This window comes from Plecotus auritus, assembly GCF_963455305.1.
Source record: "Plecotus auritus genome assembly, chromosome: 14".
Lineage (NCBI taxonomy): Eukaryota > Metazoa > Chordata > Mammalia > Chiroptera > Vespertilionidae > Plecotus > Plecotus auritus.
Window position 1 is genome coordinate 6,763,296 of NC_137780.1, and position 22,337 is coordinate 6,785,632.

Below are 22,337 nucleotides of genomic sequence, written 5' to 3' on the forward strand. Positions count from 1 at the left end.
GTATGTCAGCTATATCTCCATTTTTTAAATCCCCCAAATAAAGTGTTTTTTTAAAGCTTTCTGTGTTTTACAAAGGTGACGGTGAGAGCGGGTTGGGGATTGGATACAGGCACACAAGGAATGCACTTTCAGCTTCTCTCGTTATCGGAAGAAGCTGTCGATGTATTATTTTTGCTTATTTTGGCAGAGAAGCTACCTGGGAGTAAAACGGACAGAAGCCAGGCAAAGGGGAAGGAAGAGGCAAGAAAGCAGAGGTGATGGCAAGAGAAACAGCCCCGTCTCCGGCTGTCCACAGGCTGGGTCCCCAACCCTGGACAGGCAAGGCTTCGCAGCGTGGCCCGTTGGGTCAAGTTCATTCTGGGCTGAGACCCGAGCTCCCCAGAGAGCAATGGTTCCCCACTTGTCTGGAGGGGGAATGTTGGAGGGAACCTTCTCCAGCTACAGAAGGGGGCACTTCCACAGAAAGAACTAACTAGAGGTGAAGCTACCCAGCCCGAGCCACCTCGTCCCTGGAAGGGTGACTCAGTGACAGAACAAGGTGGTATGTGGCCAGTGGGCTGCGCATAAATGGACATAAGAGCACCCCCCCCCCGCACCACCCCGTGACTGCGCTCCCGAGGGGGGCCAAAGCAATGAAGCCAGCACACCACCCATGTGTCCTTGATCCGGCAACAAGGGGCTGAGCGTAAGTCCCACGTGAGTGAGAGCAACGTATTTCCCTCTACGAATCAGGTATAATTTTAGTTTTAAAATATATTTATTGATTTCAGAGAGGAAGGGAGAGAGACAGATACATCCATGATGAGAATCCTGGATCAGCTGCCTCCTGCACGCCCCCAACTGGGGATCGAGCCCGCAACCCAGGCATATGCCCTGACCAGGAATCGAACTGTGACCTCCTGGTTCATAGGTCGATGCTCAACCACTGAGTGACGCTGGCCAGGCAAAGCAGGTATAATTTTAAAGCATCCACGTGTCATCCTGATCTCCATGCTCCTGCAGAATTAGGAGAAAATTCTAGAATCACTTGTATTCAATAGACACATTACCCTATTACCCCTTGCTAGGTAGTTAATTATCCAGCCTGTACTTGAGGCCTTTCGTAACAAGAAACTTGTCACTCACTGGCGATGCTCGCTCCATTCCCGGCTACCTCTAATTAATCACCGTCTTCCTGTATTGAATTTACATAGGACTCCCTGAGGCTTCCCCCCACGGTCTACACCAGGGTCAGCAAACTACAGCCCGCAGGCCAAATCCAGCCTGCCACCCATTTTTGTACAACCTGTGAGCTAAGAATGGTTTTCATACACTTTTTAAATAGCTGGAAAAAATCAAAAGAAGAAGAACATTTTGTGACATGTAAAAATTATATTCAAATTTCAGCTTCCATAAAGTTTTATTGGCACACGGACACATGCGTTCTTTTATATACTGTTCCTGTATACGTTCGCACTACAAGGGCAAAGTTGAGCTGTTGCTACAGACACGACACTGTATGACCCGCAAAGCCCAAAACAGTTACTATCTTGCCTTTTACAGAAAAAAAAAAATTGCCAATCCCGGTCTATTCTTTTATTTGCCCTCTAGAGCTGCACTGGTCACATTTGGCTATGCAAATTTAAATTTTAATTGTTTAAAGCTCAATTGAAAAGTTGGTTCCCACATTTTAATTGCTCAAACACCACATCTGTCTAGCAGCTATTAAACAGCACAGACATAAAACATGCCATCGTCACAGAACGCTCTAGTGCACAGCACTGAGGCCCATCGGATAGGTCAGATCACTCTCCCAGAAGGAACTCGCTAAAGACTGTCAGCTATCATGAACCCAGCAAATTTTTCTTTTTTTCTTTTCTTTCTTTCTTTCTTTTTTGTTTTTTTGTTAATCCTCACCCAAGGATATTTTTCCATAGATTTTTAGAGAGAGTGGAAGGGAGGGGGAGAGACAGAGAGAGAGAAAAACATCGATGTGAGAGAGACAAATCAATTGGTTGCCTCCTGCATGCCTTGACCAGGGCTGGGGATCGAGCCTGCAACCGAGGTACCTGCCCTTGACCAGAATTGGACCCACGACCCTTCAGTCCTCGGCCAACACTCTATCCGCTGAGCCAAACTGGCTAGGGCCCAGAAAATCTTTCTTCTTCAAGCTAAATCTCTCCCATTTTTATTTATATACACGGGCACTAAGTTGCCTCATCGTGCTAATTGCCCTCCACTGACATTAGAGGGGAATGTCCGTACTAAAACGTGACTGTCAGAACTAAACACCATATTCAAGGTGAGATCAGCTGGCACAGAAAGTAAGAGTGCCAGTCCCCTCCTCTGTTCTGTAACCTCTGCCTCTGTTAATGCAACCTGACAGCAGTAGCTTCGCTTTTGGGGTACCGCTTTACATCCCTGGCTTCACACTGGCCTTACATTGCCTGAAAGTCTTTTTTCATGTGCTTGAGTTAAACTCGGTCCAACTCATCCTGCATGCACATTGTTAGATTTGGGGGGGGGGGGGCCTTAAGAGCAAAAACCAACCTTTTCCCCTTTAATTCCTCCCTATTCAGTTTGGTCCATTGGTCCAATCTGTTGACATATGATCTATCTCCCACTACAAACCCTAGTGAGCATAATGGCTCAGTGTCCACATCCACATTCTCCCGGATCTAAATGCAAAGTGGCAGGACCTAGGGCAGAGCCCGGAGCTCGCCATTCCCAGCAATCCTCTGGCCTATTATTTATCCAACCATAAAGACAAGTCACCACCTTTTGGCCCAGTCAACTGGCAGTTAGTCTCTGCGTGGCTTTAGAACCCCCACTGTTGGTGCACCTCCTAGATCAGCCGTGGGCAAACTACGGCCCGCGGGCCAGATCCGGCCCGTTCGGCTGTTCTATCCGGCCCGCGGAGCTGAAAGAGCGGAGGGTTCTCTTGCTCTCCCCTCCGCTCCTTTACTTTGAATTTATATTAGTTCACACAAACACTCCATCCATGCTTTTGTTCCGGCCCTCCGGTCCAGTTTAAGAACCCATTGTGGCCCTCGAGTCAAAAAGTTTGCCCACCCCTGTGCTGGAAGCTCCCCAAAGAAGCTGGGAGCCAGGGAGGAAAGTCTGGCCCCCACGTCGTGGCCGTGACTGGAGACATGCCTGTGCAGGCCCCATGCCCCGTCCTGACCTGTGCGTGTCCCCGTGTAAGTGCTGGGAGTGGGGTCTGGGCTGAAGCGGGGAGAGGAGCCCCTGCGGGGTTCCGAGCTGTCCAGCCAATAGGAGAGCAGGCAACCCTGCCCCCGGCTCAGCTCCTGACCTGGAGGAAGGGGTGAGGGATGGCCCACAGGTGTAGCTCATGCCTTTGAGTTCCCTGAGAAAAGAGGTCCTTCCTGGTGTTTCCTGATGATGGCGACGGGAAGGTCCACAGTGAGGATCAAGGCTTTCAGCATCCCCACCCCCGCCTGGTAACCACTCACAACCTGTCCGTCATTCAGGGGGCATCCTTTACACACAGGCACTGACCCAAATCTACCATTCAGCCCCCGGCCTCTTCACCTTCCTGGTCCAGGGGGCAGACAGGCATGGAAACGGCTCATCCTGTTACACTGTGACGCGTGCTCTACTCACGGCAGTGACAGCAGCCACCACTTCCACAGGCTCACTGTGTCGGGCACTGGGCTTCACGATGTACATGCTTCTTGTTTAATCCTTTGGCCACGCCGTGAGGCAGGTGCTGCTCGTGCCCCATTTTAGAGATGAAGCAACTGAGGCCAGGTGTAGTTACATTACTTGCCCAAGATGACTACTCTGGTGTCACGAATCACAGCAAGGCCTCTCATATCGTTGCAATGCGGATTAAATGACATAACGTTAACAAAGCACTAGCGTGTGACGTTAATGACATCATGTTAATATTAGTCGCAGTAAGTATTATTACCTTTAGTGCTGAAGTCATTAGCACCAGGCAGGTGTTTGGGCCTCACCTGTCTGGCCTCGTGACTCTCCTCCCTCCCCGGCCTTCAGCACAGTCACTAGCATCACACAATCCGGGAGAACCCAGGTGCTTTCGGGGAAAGTGGCCCGAGAGGGTGTAGGTACGAGCCAAGGACGGTACTGCTGTGCGAAAGCCGCGGGCGTCCTGTCACAGGGGGAGATGGAGCAGTGGATGCTGGGAAGGAGGCTGGGGTCAGCAGGCGAGCTGGGAAGGGAGGCATCAGCTGGCCCAGGACCGGTCCTTGGGAATGATGAGGACAAACTGGGGAACACAGGACACGGCTCATGGACCACTGTCTGCCAGAACGTTGGTTCTGACATTGCTTCCCTGGTCCTGTCTAGTTAACAGGAATCGATGCCCCGGAGCCAGGCACTTCTGAGACAGAAAGCAGCCAGGAGAGCGGAGACGGGCAGGCCCAGCCTGCCGGCTCCTGCTGACACTCAGGAGCACGTCCCAGGCTCCAGCCAGCAGCCATCCTGGTCAGGGTCAAATCCAGGGAGGAGGGGCGAGAGAAGCCCACACACTCTGCTGACTTGGGGAGGGAAGTGGAGACGGGACAGTCACTCTGAAGAATATGAGCAGAGAGGGACAGGAGGGGAGAGAGAGGGCGGTAGCCTGTAGATTTCTGGGGCCCTTCTGGCCCCACTCAGGCAGGCCCCCGAGTCCCAGGGCCCCAAATAGAAATGCAAGGGATCAGGGGCCGCTGCCCTGGGTAAGGGAGCAGGGCCAGGCCACTTGGCGCTGGTGCTTATTTGCATATGATTTGTATAAATTTACATGTCATTCTCCCCCTGCTCCTCCCAGGCCCCAACTCAGCGGCCCACCCAGCACCACCGCCCGCCACTTCAAACAAGTCAGGAGCCTCAGAGCCTGCTGTTCCCAGTAACCGTTCCCAGCCCCAGGCTCCACCTTCCTCCCACCCCTGGTTCTCAAACATGAGATTTCTGGCTCAAGAGCAAGTTCAGGAGCAAGTTCTGGCTCCAATGGTTCGGTGACCCTCCAGACATCCTCTGGGGCCTTGGCCTTCAGCCTCCCACAGGCTCTTGGAGTCACTCCTCCTTCTGGTTCCAATGTCCTTTGGGTAAGCAAGTGCCTCCTCCGACTCCCAGGCCTGCAGCCCGCCTTGGCCAAGCTCCGGGGCGGGGGGCGGGGGGCAGTCCACACCCGAGAGTGCATCAGGGAGGCTCCCACACCCCAAAGCATCTTCCAGGGAAACCATCAGCATGCTTTCTTTCAAATACTGAGCCTCTCCCATTTTCCAGGCCCCGGGGCAGGAGCTGGAGGAGACGCTACAGAAAGCACGGCCGATGAGACGCTGGCCTTCCCTCCCCCGTGGCGAAGACTCTCTGCTTGACCGAGCTTCACGCGGGCCCTTCTGAGCCCTCTTCCCGGCTCGGCTCCCACCTTGGGCTCTGGGCCCATCCTCGCAGAGTCCAGTTCCAGCAGGAGCCCTGCTAAGCGGGTTTAGAGCGAGTCCTCACCCTTGACATCGGGTCACCCTGGCCTGCCTCCAGCGAGAACCTAAATACAAGTAAGGAGGAGCGGGGGAAACACACACACACTAAAACCCCAAGGAGCCAAATTAGTTGGCTGGAAAGGTTGGGTCCGAGTTGCCCAGATGCTACAGGGGAGAGAGAAATCGGGGACGCGGGTCTCCGCGTTCATGAAGAAAGAGCATACGCCAGCCGTTGGGCAAACTACGGCCCGCGGGCCGGATCCGGACCGTTCGGCTGTTCTATCCGGCCCGCGGAGCCGAAAGAGCGGATGGTTCTCTTGCTCTCCCCTCCGCTCCTTCACCAGCAGCCGTGTTAACATGGCAACGTCGGGAAACACGGCCGCAGCTCCTTCTTCTGAGTGGGCGGATATAAATCCATTCAGTAGAAGGAACAACCTCTCAATCTTCCAGAGGCTCCTTGGAATGCCCGCGGACGCGTCCCCCGACATCACCCTGGGAATGCGGAGACACGTTATCGGGGTGATGTAGGGAGACACGCCCCTGGAGAGCACAGGATCAGAGCATTAGCTAAAAAGGAAACCAGCAACACTGTTCCCACTGAAGTGGATGTTTTAAAGACCAAAAACCTTTCAACCCAGTCTACATTGCCATCTACATCTACGTCCCGGGCATAATTTGGAAGTTGCACTAAAGAAAATGTTTAATTTACTGTTTACACATTTTGTTCTTTTCTATTTGTTTTAGTTTTAAATTATTTTATTATATTTAAGTTTAATTTGAAAGGCTTTTGTACCTTTCCTTTGTCAGGCAATTTTATTTTGCCTTTGCCATCTTCAATATAAGGTATATTATTGTGCTAGGATTCCTCCATTTTTTGAAGTTTCAAATTATAATAATTAGTGTTTACATTCTTCTTGTTAAAATGTTTGAAATGAATAAAACTATTGAAATAAAAAAAAAAAAAGACCGTACCCTTTTATGTAATGATGTTTACTTTGAATTTATATTAGTTCACACAAACACTCCATCCATGCTTTTGTTCCGGCCCTCCGGTCCAGTTTAAGAACCCATTGTGGCCCTCAAGCCAAAAAGTTTGCCCACCCCTGTCATACGCGTTCCTCGGTGGAACCAACCACCCGCGACGCTCACGTCTAAAAAGCTTTTCCTGTGTGTCCTTTACCTCCGGGAGAGCACACACCCGAACAGCAGGCGGCATTGGGTTTTAACGGCAGCACCTCTCCGTAATTGCCGGAGCGCACCACGAAAGTGTGGCCCGGTAAAAGCGTTTCATGGGGGAGGCCAGACAAGACAATGTGGCCCTGATTTTGAAGGCGCTTCCGTGAATCTTCCACCAACACATCTCCCCGGCAGGCACTTAACGACCGGAGAACAAGTAGGTGGAGGTCAGCGTCTTCAGCAAAGACCTAGGCCCCAGGTGACCGGAGTTGCTCATTAGCAACGGCTCCCTGCAGCTGGGAGGGCCCACGTGCTGACAGTGACAGTGACGATGATTTGTGAAAATGGAGGGACCTGACCAGGCTTCTCCCTCCTGCCTGGATGTCCACTTTCCTTCTGCACAAAGGTGAGCTGTGCTGAAAAGTCTCCATCCACCCCTCCAGATCCCTCTCCCCGCTCCTCCACCTGCTGTCTCCTGGCCCTCTGGCTTCCAGTGTGGTCAGGCCACTAGGAGGCCCCAGCAGAGGACGGCAGGAGGTCCCTTACTCCCCTTCTTGCTGGGCTGTGGCTTGGCGGTGTCTCTGCTCCTCCACATGAGGCCACAGCCCCCGCCAGGACCCCCCCACCCTCTGGACAAACACACGGGAAGCTAAGGACCCCTTCAAGCCAGTGTCTGTACTGAACGTGGGCTCCATACCTTCCTCCTCGCCTTTGCCCAAGGAGCCCAGATCTCAGCCCAGGCTGTGGGCAGCCCGCAGTGATCATCTCAGGACTTGGGCCCTGACCAATCTTTTCCTAACCTCTTACTTCCAGGAAGAGTGTTTATGACAGGGGTGGGCAAACTTTTTGACTCGAGGGCCACAATGGGTTCTTAAACTGGACCGGAGGGCCGGAACAAAAGCATGGATGGAGTGTTTGTGTGAACTAATATAAATTCAAAGTAAAGGAGCGGAGGGGAGAGCAAGAGAACCCTCCGCTCTTTCGGCTCCGCGGGCCGGATAGAACAGCTGAACGGGCCGGATCCGGCCCGCGGGCCGTAGTTTGCCCATGGCTGGTTTATGAGGCCTCCAAAACCTGGCGGGAAGAGCAAGCAGTTTGTGAACAGCCTGCCAATTCGCTAGAAGAATTTCTTTGTTGTCACGGCTGTTTAAACTGAAACAGTTCTTCCTTCCACTGCCCACCCCGACCGTGTTTTGCCAACACAACAGCCCCCAAGTCTCGGGGCCCCAAATAGAAATGCAAGGGCAGCAGGATCAGGGGCCACTGACCTGGGTAAGGGAGCCGGGCCGGGCCACTTGGCTCTGGTGCTTATTTGCATATGATTTGTATAAATTTACATGTCGTTCTCAAGAGGCCTAGTTTCAAGTATTTAGTATCAAATTGGTGAGTTTGTGCAATTTCTTAGAAGTTTGTATCCAATTAGCCTCCCTGCTGGGCTGAGTCCACGGACACTTTAATCCTGTTAAAAAGTGTGTCAAGCCAGCCAGTGTGGCTCAGTGGTTGAGCATCGACCTATGAACCAGGAGGTCACGGTTCAATTCCCAGTCAGGGCACATGCCTGGGTGGCAGGCTTGATCCTCAGTGTGGGCTATGCAGAAGGCAGCCAACCAATGATTCTCTCTCATCATTGATGCTCCTCTCTCTCTCTCTCTCTCTCTCTCTCTCTCTCTTTCCTCTCTGAAATCAATAAATATATACACTGAGTGGCCAGATTAGTATGATCTCTGAACGCATAATAATCTGGCCACTCAGTGTATTTGTATCCCAAATGGGTACCAAAAGTATTCTAGACTTTTGCTGGAGATCAACCACCTATTTGCCCTGAGCTTTCTATCAGCCAGTGCAAAGGGGAAAACTGATCAGGTGCACGATTTATAGTATCTTTGATATCAAATGAATGAGGTGCTCGAGAAGTACACTGAGTGGCCAGATTATTATGCGTTCAGAGATTGTAATAATCTGGCCACTCAGTGTGCGTGTGTGTGTGTGTGTGTGTGTATACACTTTTTAAGTGTGTCAAGCTGACCTCTGCTTCTACCATCACAGCTTCTCCTCTGACTCTTACCCTCCTGCTTCCCACTTAAAAGGGCCTTTGTGATTACATGGGCTCCACCCAGATAATTCCCCATCTCAATAGTCATCATTTCATCGCACCTGCAGAGTGCCTTTTCCTACATAAAGTAACATGGTCACGGGTTCCAGGGACAGTTCTCTGCCCTAAACTTGCTCTGTGCTCCCCCTATTCGTCCCTCCCTCCCCAAACCCTGGCAACCACTGATCTTTTTTGTCTCCGCAGTTCTGCCTTTTCCCGAATGTCACAGAGTTGGAATCATACGGAAGGTAGACTTTTCCCATTGGCTTCCTCTTAGCAACATGCATGTAAGGTTTCTTCAAGTCGGCTCATGGCTTGACAGCTCATTTCTTTTCAGTTCTGCCAGGTTTGTGAGCTTCCCTTTCTCCTCGGGGGTTCTCAGCCAGCTTGCTGCTTTGGTTCTTGTCCCAATTTCCATTGTGGGTGAGAACTTCCTGCAGCAGCCTTGGCCACACAGAACCAAGTCCCTGCCTGTCACCGCTCCGCCAACTTCTGCCAACCACTGGTCTCCAGGCCCAGACCAGGGGCTGGTCAGACATTCCCTAACCAAAGTCCATACTCCATGGCCAAGCCAAGCCAACTACCACTAAAGCGTTCTCCCAAGTGCATCCTGACCATGTGGACCACCCCATCTTTCTCCTCCTTTCCATCTGTCAAACGCTCGGGCCCAGATAAATGCCACCTCTCCGTGATGCCCTCATGTGACCCTGATTGCAACCTGCATCCCAGACCTCTGCTGCCTTCCGGCAGACTTATTATCTTCGACTTGCCAGCTCCTTGAGGACTGGGCCCTTACCGTACTCTCTCTCTTTCCTGCAAGTCCAAACACAGGGACGGACAATCGGGCGCTCCGTAAGTATGCACAGCATCAAATACAACTGTTTTCCCTGAAGGGCTACCCTGCACACAGCCAAAAATACCCTGTACATTGCCAAGGGCAAGAGATTATCTGATTTATGAATTATACATGGTTCCTGCTTCTCTTTAGCATCTTCCCATTGCTTCCTGCCCACTGGCCTGCTCAGTGCTTATTAATTCTCAGGGAAAGATGGCCGGGAGAAAAGAACACACTCTGACACAGGTCCTCCATGTGGGGGTGCGGTGGGGAGTGGTGGAAAGGAACTGGATTTGGGATGTGCTTTGTCTTTACATTTTTAAGCGACCACAGAGGGACACATCCGCTGGCCACCACGGCCACATGCTGCCGTAACAGAGCCTTCCAGACGGCCTGCTGCGCGTGTCACAGGGTGGCCTGGGCCAGGGCCTACACCTCACTGCCCTCCAGGCTCTGGGAGTGCACACTGGGGAACGGAGGCCGAGTCTCACGCATCTTCACGGGCGACCCGCACAGCACTGACTTCCCAGCTGCTGGAAACGCAGACGGGGAGTTCCATGCGGCGTGCAACCAGCACCGGGCTGAACGGAGGAGCAGGGCAGCGAGGCCACACCTGTCTCTTTGCCTCTCTCTCTCTCTCTCTCTCTCTCTCTCTCTCTCTCTCTCTCTCTCTCGTCTTTTTGGACTTCCCTTCTAGAGCTGGGTCAGCCACCTGCTGGTACCCGAGCTTCCACAGCAGCACCCAGCCGTGACCACTCACCAAACAAAGCGAAACCCAAGCAAGTGACCCAGGAGAGAGGAGAGGGAGGAACGACAGAAGCCAAGGAGCGGCCGGGCAGAGGGAGGGAGGGAGGGGAGATGCAGAAAGTAAACTACCGGGTCTTTTTCCTCTTGGTAAGGACCACATGCCCTTCTGAGTATCTCTGCTCCTGTGAAATAAGCTGCAAAGGAAAGGGAGTTTCCTGCCGTTCGCTGCTCAACGTGGTCCCGGTTTCCGCAGCCACAGAGACCTCAGCCACTGCCCGCACAAGTGAGTGCAGCAGCATCGGAATTTCTCCTGCGCCCCCTCGGCCCCCCAGACGTCCAGCCTGTCTAAGCACCTTCTGCTTGAGCAGGTTTCCTGGATTGCCACTTGCCTCTTCTCCCCTTTTCCCAGACCTTTGAACCTAGTGGTTGGGCAAACCCTCCGCCCTCTAGTGGCAGTGGGTGAGCATTACCACTCGGTAGAGAAAAAGGGTCTCAACTTTTAAGACCAGGCTGTTTAGAACAGGCAAGTGTCTGTGGGATAACGGGCAGTCATCGCTTTAAGCAGCCAGGAGAGACTTAACCAAGAATGGACGACCACGAAGGTACATGGGTAAGGGTGAAGATGCTTTTTGTCCTCCCTGGAACTGGAGGGTCTGTTTCAATTCGACAAGCACACCGTGCCTTACGCCAGGCAGAATGTCAGAGCTGCAAGGTCACTCGGACATCACCCGGTCCAAGCCTACTCTCTCCGATATGCTGTAGTCTGTCTCCATGGCGACCGCTCGGGATGTGAAATTATCTGCTAGAAACATTTACCGTCTCTTCCACACATCCAGTCACTGAGCATGTGCTGAGGGCCTGCTGTGTGCCAGTCCCGGGGTTGGTGCTGAGCAGTAGCTACAAGAAGGCAGACCCGCCGAAACCGGTTTGGCTCAGTGGATAGAGCGTCAGCCTGCGGACTGAAGGGTCCCAGGTTCGATTCAGGTCAAGGGCACGTACCTTGGTTGCGGGCACATCCCCAGTTGGGGGTGTGCATGAGGCAGCTGATCGATGTTTCTCTCTCATCGATGTTTCTAACTCTCTATCTCTCTCCCTTCCTCTCTGTAAAATATCAATAAAATATATTTAAAAAAAAAAAAGGCGGACCCATGCCCTGCTCTCAGTCTAAGAGGTCCCAGGTGCCTCAGCCTCTACCACAGTTCAAACAGCCCCCCACACTTACCAGGGCTGCACCCACACCCACCTCCCAGCTTTGGAGACACCTAGGTTACCGTGCCCGGTGGTGGCTCTCTCCCTGGGTGCCCCGAGCCTCTGGACCACGGGGAAGTGGCTGCCTGGCCTTCATGAACACAGGCCTTCCCTTCATTCCCAAACCTCCCACAGTCCCGCCTGGTCGCGCCAGTCCAGCTGATTGGCCTGCAGGCGCCCAAGTGGGACCAGTGTGGTTATACTTCACCACTTACTGCATGTCCTCCACTTGCCTTGAGTGTAGATGAGCCTCTACGTTGATGTGGCTGGAACTGGCATCACCAAAACGTACCATGTCCAGTGTCCACACACGGTGCTCTGTGGACACAGCAGCCACCACACAGGAGGGGAGCTACTCATTCTACAGCAAGCATGTCAAACTCGCGGCCCGCGGCCCGGCCGATGTAACGGAATGTAAGAAACATTTTAATAAAAACTTCAGTAATTTTTACAATATCCTGTTATACATAATTATTAATAACAAACTACAACGTTCGCTAATGACTAAATACTATAATCGTGTTGCATTCATTTCCCTTACGCCCTTACACGCAGGCGCACCATTTCTCTCTGCTAATGCCAGCAGCGAGTATTTTAGCAGCCGATGGCCACGGCATTAGTCTTGGACTGACTTGTTTGGTGTGCGCAACAGGAAATATTTCGCTTCCGGAGAACAAGAAAAATAGGTTTATTTGCGTTATGCTTATTAATTTGTGCAATTATTCAGTGTCTGGTAAGTTAATGTTCAAGGAAAAATATTAATTTTTATTTAAATGTTCTATTATTTTATGTTAATAATGACTCATTTATTTCAGCCCTTTGTATTCAGCAGGTCTCTATAGAAATAAACCTATGTTTCTATGAAAATGAAAGCTTTTGTTTTTTTGCGGCCCACACACGCTTAGACCTTGTTTACGTGGCCCGTGTCAGCCTTTGCGTTTGACATGCTTGCTCCACATGTTTTCTCCAGGAGACTGCTGTCTCCTCAGAGCAAGCCTCGCTCCGCTCCTCCCTGCAGTCCCAGGATCCTTGATAGACAGGGATAGCGTGGAACTAGTTGGTGCACTGAGGACAGCAATGTAAGAGCTAAAACCGAAGTGCATCCTCTCCCAACGCATGCCTACAGCCCCATCAAGAGGACCGCGGCCCTCAGAGCCGTCTGAGCCACAGAGCACAGCTGGTGGACACGGCAGAGGCCGGGGACCCTTCGGAGCCTCAGAGGAAGGCCGTACCTTGACGGTGATGTTCAGCGGCCTTAACCAGCATCCCTTCGGAGTCCCCGGTTCTCCTGCCTAATGCCCAGCCTCTCGCGTCCCCAGGCTGGGCTTTCTACCCCGAGGTGGAAGACCTAACCCCGCTCAGCTTCCTTTCATCAGACACCCTCTGCTACACGTGTCGTTCTAGGACTGTACGAAATCAGAAATGCCAATCATTCTCTTTTTTAATATGTTTTTTCCCCCATGGATTTCAGAGAGAGGAAGGGAAAGGGAGAGAGAGATAGAAACATCAGTGAGGAGAGAGAATCACTGGTCAGCTGCCTCCTGCACGCCCCACACTGGGGATCGAGCCTGCAACCCGGGCGTGTGCCCTGACCGGGAATCAACACTCAACCACCAAGCCACGCCGGCCGGGCAATCATTCTCTTTGAAGCAAGTCTACCTACAGAGCACAGGACGCTGAAACAGCTCCCGGGACGTTTGGCTCAGCAGAGAGGTGGGGGGCTCAGTGCCGCTCCCACTGCCCCAGCTCACAGCACAGGGGCCGGGGTCCCGTCACTTCTGCAGCCTCTTCCCGCTCTGGGCACAGACACTAATGAGCAGAGAACGGATGGGAAAGGCCGTGGGGATGCGGAGGGTGAATAAATTATTCAGACGCTCACAGGAACAAAACGCTCCAAGAGTCTGAATCACACGTGGCTCCCCCCAGCGAACTTGACACCAGCATCCTTTGCAAAGAAAGGGCTTCGCCGAGCAGCGCCCGGCAACTGCCTCTGGGGCACCTGCTGCTTCGGGACTCTGAGCAGGGGGCGCACAGGAAGTGGGGCCTGCCTTCAGCAGAAGCGCTGACAGGCCTCAGCTGTCCCCGCGCCCACCTCCTGGGCTGACGCTGGTGAGGGACAGAGGGCACACACACACACAGTGCCACACGGCAGCTGCGGGGGGAGGGGCCCCCCAGCATGCTCTCACCCAACAATAAAGAGGGAAAGGACACGGAGGGTCCAAGACAGGCAGCAGGAAGTGCTCCCGTTCAGCCCGTCCCCCTCCAACTCAAGCCAGGAGACCCGTCAAGGTTGGGGTCAAGTTGATTTCCTTGTACATCACGTCCCCTCAAGCCACAGAACCTATGGATGACGTTAGCGAGGACTTGCTCTCTGAATCTTCCGCCTGCGCAGCAATGAAGGCCAAGGAGACACGCCTTTATTCTGCACGTCAGCTGCTCTAAGACACGGCAGGCTGCCTGATGACCCCCCCGGGCCCGAGGAAGAGCACTGGTCTGGGGACCCGGAACCCCAGGATGCGCGCGCCGCCGGCTGCGGGCAGGGCGCCGTGTGTCAACACGCAGCAACACGCATGCTCCCCGGCAACGCTGGCTGAGCCCTGGACCCCAAACCCTTTCCTGGGTTGGGTTTTGGTTTGTTTTATCCATTTTCCTTCTCAAATAAAATGTTCCTTGCCCTAGCCGGTTTGGCTCAGTGGATAGAGCGTTGGCCTGCGGACTGAAGGGTCCCGGGTTCAATTCTGGTCAAGGATGTGTGTTTCTCTCACATGGATGTTTCTGTCTTCCCCTCTCTCTTCCACTCTCTCTAAAAATCAATGGTAAAATATCCTGGGGTGCAGATTGAAAAAAAAAATTGGTCTTTTAATAGAAGAAAGAAAAAGCTGAAACCCCGAGGGAGGGCAGATGAAGGCGCTGTGGGGGGCTGCTCTCTCTGTGGTCCATGTCTGTCCCTGCCCCGGGCCCAGCACTTGCCTGGCCTCCCCGTGGCTCAGTGCAACCGGCTTCTTGGAAACGCCATGCTGCCCCGGCGTCATTTCTCCCCGGGGCTTTAATGATGCTGCCACGTCCAACCTCATTCTGCTCCTCCGTGACAACCCAGGGAGGGCGGGAGCTAATTTTAATGGAGGCGCCAGCACACGGCGCGGCTCGGAGCCATAACATCGCCTCTCCCCAGGGACACGGCGGATGCTGCCTCCCATTTGCAGAGCAAAAGCCTCGCTCTGTGCAGCGGCGGGAGCTGCCAGCTCCACTAATGGGAAGGGCGGCTCCTGGCGGGAACGCAGAGGGCGCACACTGTGCCGGAGCTGCATGGCGCAGGGGTTGAAACGGAGCACATCTGCCGGCAGAGTCTAGATGGGGGGCGGTGGGGGTTTCTCGGGAAGAGGAGGGAACCGGAGGGAGCGGCAGAGTCAGCTTTTCCAAGAGGAAAAGGAAGAGCTGGGCTTCACGTTCCCAGTCATGCCTCCTTGGAATCTGGGGCCAAACATGCTGGGAGACACCCAACTGGCAGGACGCCGTTTTCTGATTCTTGAGTCACCGGCTGCTGTTCCTTTCGTGGGCTTTGCGGCATCCACGCCAAGCCCGCGTCCGCGTGTCTCTGTCGAGGCTGTGGGCGCGGAGGGCGAGTCATGTGCCAGGGGAGTGCGTCGCGAGTCATGTGCCAGGGGAGCGCGTCGCGTTGTCTTCGTGAGGAGCAGGCGGAGACCTGGCTCAGGGGCGGCTGTCGTGCTAATGGACAACATTCGGGGCCACACGGCCAGTAACCGCCGCCTCCTGGCCGGGGCGGGATGGGGGGTGGGGAGGCGGGCGGCCAGCGGCTCCCCATCAAGCTGAGAAAGAAAACAAATCAGACCCTCGTCTGCAGTTCATGTGGGATCGCACATCGCAGGGTCTGGGCAACAAGAAGGGAACCTGGACGCAGGTGAGGGGACGGGTAGACCGGAGAGGCGGGCACCCAACTTTGACCCCCCCGCTGCCTGCTCTGGCGTGGCTTCCTCTGGGGAGTTACCGCACCCCCCCTGAGTGCAGTCTGGGAGGGCACACCCAGGTGCCTGTCCTTCCGGGGGGACGGAGGGGGACAAAAGGATGCCTGGTGATCCCTGTCGTTCCCACCGCTCAGTCCAGCCAGCGGGCCAGCAACCCACTCAGCTTGAAGGCTCTCCATCCTCCAAAGGGGCACTTCCAGGACAAGAGAGAGAGGGGCGGTGACCTGAACCAGGCCACTCAGCGCCACGGCTCGGGGGCCAGACCCCCACTATCCTACAGGCCCTCCTGCCCCTTTGCAGTGACTCCTTTTGCGGAGGAAGGTGGCCAGCACTGATTTCTAAGGACCCCCAGGGGTACGTTCTCAGCCTGATAGCTGACACCGAAGGCCCAGGAAGGCCATCGGGAAAGAGAAACCCCGGCGGGAGAACAGGAGGAGAACGGGACCCGGAGCGAGCAGCAGAGAAGCCGCAGGATTCTGGGCTGGGCGGAGCCGCGACCACTTTGTCCGGCTCCTTCGTTGTGTATCCGCACAACCACCAAAGGCCGGAGACGCACAGACCCGCTGGGATTCACTGCTGGGGGGCGGGGGGGCGCCTCGCAGCAGCAGCCCCGTTAGCTGCGGGCCCCTTTCGAGGGCAAGACTCGTTCTGAAGCTGTCAGCCAAGGAGAGCAAGGATGTCAAGACGGAACCCACCTCCCGCCCGTCAGTTCTCCCCGTCAGCACTTTGTGTCTGTTGTTGCTCTGTTGGCCTCCGCTCAGGCCCCTCGCCAGAACCTCCACGGAAAGCGATCCCGGGGTACGCCGTGGCCCAGGCGTGACGGCCCGGCCATGATGCAGTCACTCTCGGTCCCCCGGCACCTGGTTCCCATCCCCCACACAGATGAGACCCCGCCCGATCCCACCCACAGCCCCCAGCGCGCACTCCAGCTCGGTGGCTGTGACCAGCCCCCTCCCAATGTCACCTCCCCGCCGCCGTCCTCATGAAATTTCAGCTTGATGCCACCACAATTCAGAGCCCCGTCGGATAAGGAGTCCCAGGCCCCTGGGCGAGGACTGTGAGAGCAGGACCGTGAGAACAGGACGGGCTCTGTAAGGGTCTCGGGAGCCTGGGCCATTCCCAGATAAACGTGGGGGGGGGGGGGGAGGAAGCAGGAGCCTCTGTGTGTCTCGTCGGTGTAGAATTTAGAAATGGTTGGTTCTCTTTGGCCCCGGTCCGCCTAGAGCTGCTGTGAAACCCCCCGCCCACCCCAGCTGGACAGGTAGCACCACACACACACACACACACACACACACACTGGACCCCTCTGCCTGTGACACACCCCAGTTATCTTGGGCCTCCAGGCAGTGAATGTGGTGCCCTCAGAACCTCTCTCCCCTCCCTGAATCCCCCCGATACCGGGCCTTCCACCTCCCAGTTCCTCCTCCTTAAGCTTTGCATTCGGGGGGGAATGGGGGAAGATGGAATCACTCGGCTATGTCCCTACCCACAACCCCTGAATGCAGTTGCTAATCCCTTCTCTCAATAAGGTTCGTAGAACACATTTAAATATTTTTTTCATCCCAGACACAAATGTCTCTATTATATAGGAGACCATCTGGGCTGCTACAGCTAGCTGGCTATGTTGCTATCAGCTCCTTTTTTAGGGTTTGTGAATCAGTTGCCAATAAGGAAAAAAAAAAAAAAAAAGAAGAAGAAGAAAAGAAGGAAGTCAGCTCCAAGATTCTGCTTCCCTCCCCTGCACCCTTCCCCAGCGGGAGAGCTGGATTCCACAGTCAACATGGACCACGTGCCCGCAGTCACAGAAGCGGTACCGAAGACTGGTGCTCTGGAGATGCCAGCCCACGGCTCTGGACACCCTGGGGGAGGGAGGTGGTGTCAGCGCGACCCAGCCCTTGGCCCTCCAGCTGGGCTAAGGAACGCAGCACAGCCTCTGGCAGATCTAGGATGCATGCGAAGGAGAGGAATAAAAGGAGGTCAAAGCAACGGAGAAAGAAGGGAAGAAGGAAGGAGAAAGAGAAAGCAGTCGGGGCCTGAGACTTTCTGATGCCAGAGACTCCCAACAACCACAGACCACAGACCTGAAGCAGCCAGCCAGCGGGAGCACCTGCTGGGCGAGGGGTGGGGTGGGGGGGCAGAGCTCTGGGTGGTGGATGGACCCAACCTTCAAAGAATATAAACGGAAAAGCCGAGAACTAAAGAGCAAGGGATTCACAACGGCCTGGCCTCAGTGTCCCTCCTCCCCTTGGAGGGAAGGGGTCCAGAGGAAGGAAGTCAGCGTGTCCTTCGGTCAGAAGCACGTCCTGAGCACGCGTGGCAGTTTGTGCAGACGCTGCGAAGGGCCGAGGTCAGAGCTCCATCCGGGCACTCAGCACCGTGGAAGCCCAGCCCCATCAGGGTTAGCTCCCCGTACTGGTCACACGCAAGGGCAGACCAAGGGCAGACCATGCAGACAGGGCGGGGGCTCTTGGCCACAAACCTCTGGCTGGCGGGACGCAAACGATGGTTGGGTAGATGTGTGGGTTAACTGCTCCCACAAAGGCGTGCAGCCTCAACCGTGACTGCAAATGGACACGCAGGCATTCCCCGCCTCCCGCACCCGCCCGCCTCCCAACCTAACCCCAGGCGGACAGAAACAAAGCAAATATCATCATCCCCAAATTTATGGCCGGGAAAGCAAGGGATTTTCATTGCTGTGGAATTTTGTTGTTGTTGTGGCGGTAATTGCGTGTGTGCATGCATGTGTGTGTGCACGTGCGTGTGTGTGTGTGTGAAACCACATTTTTACAAATCTGGTTTGTTTTTTTTAAGCCATTTTGGTGACTCAAGGCCGTTTAAAGAAACTAGAAAATAAAGTCATCCTCCCAATTGTCTCCCAGGGAGCCAGCCTGCTTCCTCTGCAAACTCCAGCAATTCGCAGCCAGGGGCAAAAACTGAGAACCCTGACCGGTGGCTCAGTTGATTGGAGCGCAGTCCCAAGGGGGGGAGGGGGGGTGCCCTGGGCGGTTCTGGGTTCGCAAGCCAGAGGCACCAGCCCAAGAGGTGATTTCATTCCTGCTGCACCGCTCTGAGAGCCCCCAGCCACTGGCCACCTGCTCCACCCGTGCTCATGACCTCCCACGTTCTGCGGGTGCAGGCCCTGGGCCGGGACGAGCCTGCCTTCCGTCGCTTCTGCTTCACTCGGAGACTGTGTACGAGGTCACCGGTGCCCAAGGCAAAGGAGCCACACAGGCTTCCCCACGCGTGTGCCACGGGCAGGAGGGAGCCGAGACGACGATGCTGAGACACGAGCCAGACAGTGTGCGAATGTGTAGAATTTGGATCCACAAGGGCAGAAGTCTTTCCCCGGGGAAAGAGGAATACATCCGCCGATCCGGGAGGCAAATGCAGTCCAGCTGTGGAAGTGGGGCTCTGGGATGGGGGCGGGGCAGGGAGAGGCTGGTGGCAAAGGCAGGTACGTACCCCAGGGCGACAGGCCTCTAACCCCACTCTGAGGTGGCCATTGTCCTAGGATGGCCGTTTTCACCGTGTGCGGCAGGAATTCTTAGAACACACAGGACCTGACCATTCAGTCAGGGGCACTGACCTCTCTTCCCGTAGATCGTCAAATAAAATAAAATAAAATGACAACAGCCGACACAATAGCCGCCTAGCAAGAATCTATCAGACTTACAGCCATTTTTTATCAGATGGGCAAAAACTGTTTTCTCCTTGATGCGGAATTTGATGGCTGCCACTTGAGGAAAAATATCGCAAATCCCTGTCCTAGGAGGTCCAGGAGGTCCCACCCTTAGTCTTCAACCTCCATGCCCCGTAGCAGGGAGGGTCCCAACCCAGATACGGAGCGCCCGATCCGTGGGGCCGAGCACACAGGAAGGCTGGGGCTCCGTCACCATCTCCCCTCGATGTGGAGATCGTCCTCGGCGTTTCCTAGCCTGGCTTCCCTGCGGCCGATGTAAGGCTGTCTCGTGGCCGCCTCTCCTCCTGGGCCAAGTTAGCAATACCTGCCAGCCTCCTCGTTCAGCTCTGGGCTGGCGTTCAGAGACCCGCTCAGGCTCTAATTACGCACTCGACCTTTCCAGTGACCTTTATGGGAATTCATTAAATTCCAAGTGCCGTTAGGTCGGAGAAGTGCAGGTGAGCCCGGGCGGCGTGGCTCAGTGGTTGAGCGTCGACCTATAAACCAGGAGGTCACGGTTCGATTCCCAGTCAAGGCACAGGCCTGGGTTACGGGCTGGATCCCCAGTGGGGGGCGTGCAGGGGGCAGCCGATCCACGATTCTCTCTCATCACAGTGAGGAGGACACGGACAACCGTGTCAGAGGCACCGAGAGCCACGATGAGCACCCAGGGGCACTCAGCCTGGCCGTGGGAGGCCCGGGGCCCTTGCCAAGTGCCCCTGCTGAGAAGAGGAGGGGACAGGGGCGGGGGCCCAACAGTTAATGGATACCTTAAAAAACAGACAGACGCCAAAGTGGCAAGATGCTAACAACATTGGCTACTTCTGGGTGGTGGCTGCAGGGGGCTTTACTGGTCTGTTACTTTTCTGTGTGTGACGTAAGAATAAAAAGAGGAGGTGGGAGGCAGGATGTCCGTGAGGGCAGGGGCTCGGTGGCATCAGGAAGGTCGAGACCGAGGGGCTCGCCTGTCAGCTCAGGATTCAGCAGCCCTCTGTCTGCTGGGAGGAGGGACCAGCAGGGAGAGGCTCCGCTTCTCTGGAGTCAGGGCCAGAGAAGTTCGGGAGGCGCAGGACGTGGCTTTGGAGTGAAGTCATTTGCTGGGAGGAGGTGTGGGGGGGGCTTGGGGGAGCTTCGGGGGGCTCTGAGAAAACGCCAGAGATCAAGAACAGTGTGGCAGGAGCTGAGAGAACTAAAGGGACCATGCTGATGAGTTACGAGGCGATACGGAGGCCCGGCTGGGGTCAAACCAGGCTTTCCGGTCGGCCCAGCAGCCCTCGCACCTGAAGGGTGGGCCGAGGGGGTGGAGACCAGGAGCTTCCAGGTGGTGGTGATGGGACACGGGACACAGCAGCTGAGAGCAGCGGTGAGAGCGGGTGGAGGACGACGGGGCTGATGACGCAGGGCAGGACCGGGTCCTCTCCTGGAAGGGTGAGGGCCAGAGGAAACGGGCAGCAGTGGGAGGGAGAAAGGCAGACCCAGGTGTGGCCCAAGGGAAGGAGATGGGCCCTGGAGGTGACCGTCACGCACGGCACCCGGGATGGGTGACGCAGGATAGGGGGAGGTGACCGTGACGTGTGCCGAGTCCCTGGTGGACCCAGGTGACGGGACGAGGAAGGCTGGTGGGGCCCCTATCCAGGCAGCACATCCCCAAGCAGTGAGGAGCCAGAGCAGCCCGCTGCAGGCGCCCCGGGAGGGCGAGGGCCTGGAACGCAGAGCCCTGTGGCTGTTGGTGGGGGGGGTGGGGGTAGGGCACCTGAGGAATGGGCCCAGCAGCCAGTGGGGCTGGAATACAGACCCCTGTGCCTGGGGGGAGGGGGGGGGGAACGGGCCCAGCAGCCAGTGGGGCTGGAACACAGAGCCCTGTGGCTGGCGCAGGGCGGGGGGGGGGGGGGGGGGGGGGGGAAGGGGGCGGGAACGGGCCCTGCAGCCAGTGGGGCTGGACACAAGCAGGTGAAGTCATCACGTCTTGAAATCCAGGCTTCGGGAACTCTGCCGGGCCTGGCTTCTGGGCCAGTGTAGGGGTCACTCCAACTACCCGGCTGAGGCCGCGCTGCCTCCGATGCTTGTGGGCACCTCGCACGTCCAAGTCCAATGTGAGCGCACCCCGACAGCACCCAGCCCGAGGCCTTGGAATCTCACCACACACGTGGCGCGGGGCCAGTGCCGGCTTGAGTTCATCTCTGAATTCTGCACCCTCTCTCCGCTCTCTCCACCCGGCAGTGGTGGGGACACGATGGCGGCGCAAGCCTTCCCTTCCAGGGACAGGGCACGGAAAGTCGCCAGCCGGCACCTCCACGCCAGCCGGCGTGCCCGCGTGCCCCAGACAGCACACCTTAACAGAGGCGTTTTCTCTGCTAAGGCCGGGCCTCCGCAGGAGACAGGCTCCCCTACCATCGAGACGGGCCCTGTGCCCGCAGCAATGGCCAGGTGCTTTGGTAACGACCACAGTTTCCCCGGTTTCTGAGCGCCAGGGTGCAGCAGAAGAAGCAGGTACCCACTGCCCAGGGAGCAGCCCCTGAGAAGGTGCCAGAGGCCAAATCAGAGTTACCACATCAGCCACAAGTGTGCCACGCCAGACGGGAACGAGGAATGATCCTCTGAGCGTTGACGGAGCCCCTTCTGCATGCCAGGCACTGTCCTGGGCTCCGGAGAAACCAGGGCGAAGCAGCCATGGGGCGATGGAGGATGAGGTGGCAGTCTGGGAGGGCAGAGGGCACATCCGAAAGTGTGAATCGAAAACAAAAGGTGGGGAACAGGCGAGGCCTGGCCCAAGGGAACTGTCTTAAAAAGAAAGGCTACTGCTGCCCTGGCCGGGGTGCTCAATGGTTAGAGCATCCGCCCGAGCACCTAAGGGTTGCAGGTTCGTTTCCTGGTCAAGGGCACGTACCTGGGTTGCAAGGTTCCATCCCGGGCCCCAGTCTCGGCATGCGCCGGAGGCAAGCAGTTGAAGTGTCTCTCTCACATTGATGTTCTTTTTCTCTCTCCACTCCCTCCCTCCCTTCTACTCTCTCTAAAAAAATCAATGGGAGCCTGGCTGGTGTGGTTCAGTGGTTGAGAGTCGACCTATGAACCAGAAGGTCCCTGGTTCGATTCCCGGTCAGGGCACATGCATGGGTTGTGGGCTCGATCCCGGTGTGGGGCGTGCTGGAGG

The 22,337-nt window shown here is 55.7% G+C and overlaps 1 protein-coding gene across 3 annotated transcripts in view; it reads right to left on the minus strand.

The window, feature by feature from the left end:
- Nucleotides 1-22,337, minus strand: part of CNIH3 (cornichon family AMPA receptor auxiliary protein 3) — a 137,872-nt gene that overhangs the window by 22,764 nt on the left and 92,771 nt on the right. The window lies entirely within an intron of this gene.